Here is a 1,505-nt window from a genome sequence, read left to right as displayed (position 1 = left end):
TGTGATTTGAAAAGACACACAGCTTATCCACACCACAATGTGCTCTTGCACCAAAGATGGCCAAATGTATCCTGAGCTAGAGTTAGTCACAGTGTCGTTAGCTGAAAAGTGACCCTGCCCCTGTGGCCCATTTGTGACCACATCTAGACTACCACTTCCAGGTTGGGGCTCCCCAGTCCAAGAAGAATGTTGACAAACTGAAGTGAGTCCAGCAGAGGCCACCAATCTGATTAGGGGGCTGGCATACATGATGTGCAAGGAGAAGCTGAGAGAACTGAGCCTAGTCATCCTGGAGAAGAGATGGCTCTCTGATTTGCCAGAGGCAGAAGAAGAGTTGAAGTTGAAAGCATCAGGTGAGATGTGACTTTCAGGCTCAGGAGAATGACGCAAGAGTTTGTGCAGCTGGTGGTGGAAGGGAGGAGATGTGAATCCTGATTGCCTGGGGGATCTGGGAGTGTTTCTGTGTGGAGAGCAGGGGCTGAGATGGGTATGGCAAATAATCTGGGAGATGTCAGAAGAAATGGACATAACAGGAGGAAGAAGACTTCACCCAAAACTTGCAAGTACTGAGAATTCTTCAATGTACTGCTAATACATGTGTAGCCAAAAGAAGGAAAAATGCCAGGAAACAGCGATGCAACAAACTGCAGCTTCTCTGCTAGAAGTATTGGATACAATGCTACCAATCTCTGTAGGGATGGTCCTAAACCTTGGGCGACAAACAGGGAAGGCTGATTCAGTGCAAGAAGAAATGAGATGCTATACAAGGACAGGGCAAGGGCAGAGGATGTGGTTTGTCATATGGAGGATCTATTATAGCAAGCATATTTTATATGGTCAGAGGTGGGAGAGGAGCAGCTCACGTGTTGTGCTGCTGAAGGAGAGACCAGCAGTTCACATAGCTGAGAGACAGATCTGGAGAGAATCAGTGGACTGAAAGACCAGTGAGCATTGCTGAAAAGGAGGATGATCTGGGGGGTGCGGAGTCACCAGAACCTGCAGAAAGAAGTGTGCAGGGACAAACATCTCAGTATTTCAGAGGCTGCGAAAAGTGAGGTGGAAATTGGGGACAGTGAGCAAGATGATGAACTGTTAGACAGACAAGTGCACAGGCAAGCAAAGCTGAAAGACCTTTCTGCCTTTACAGGTCATGCCCAAAAGGACTCTGTGCTCCAGTTCCCACCAGAAATTACTGACCAAGCAGGACACAGCACAACTCTGCACTACAATTTCTTCACCAGCTATGCCAAATCTTTCGTTTTCTGGTACCAGCAGCACCAGACTCAGTCCCCTCAGATGCTGCTGCAGGTCAATAAATGTCTGTCTGTCCACTGTCTGTGGAGACCTCCCAGATCCTTCTCCTGTGCAGGATGCCGAGCTCCAGGACTATTTCTGCGCACTGAGCCCACACTGGTGCCCACAGCATGCAGCAGTGCACACAAACCAGGGGGTGCTGTGAGGAGCGGTTCCCTCCCTGTCACTGCTTGATGTAGCTCTGAGCTCAG

The sequence above is a fragment of the Charadrius vociferus genome, unplaced genomic scaffold, assembly GCF_000708025.1.
Source record: "Charadrius vociferus isolate BGI_N301 unplaced genomic scaffold, ASM70802v2 scaffold571, whole genome shotgun sequence".
NCBI lineage: Eukaryota > Metazoa > Chordata > Aves > Charadriiformes > Charadriidae > Charadrius > Charadrius vociferus.
The sequence above is the reverse complement of the archived record's forward strand: the minus strand, read 5'-3'. Positions refer to the sequence as shown.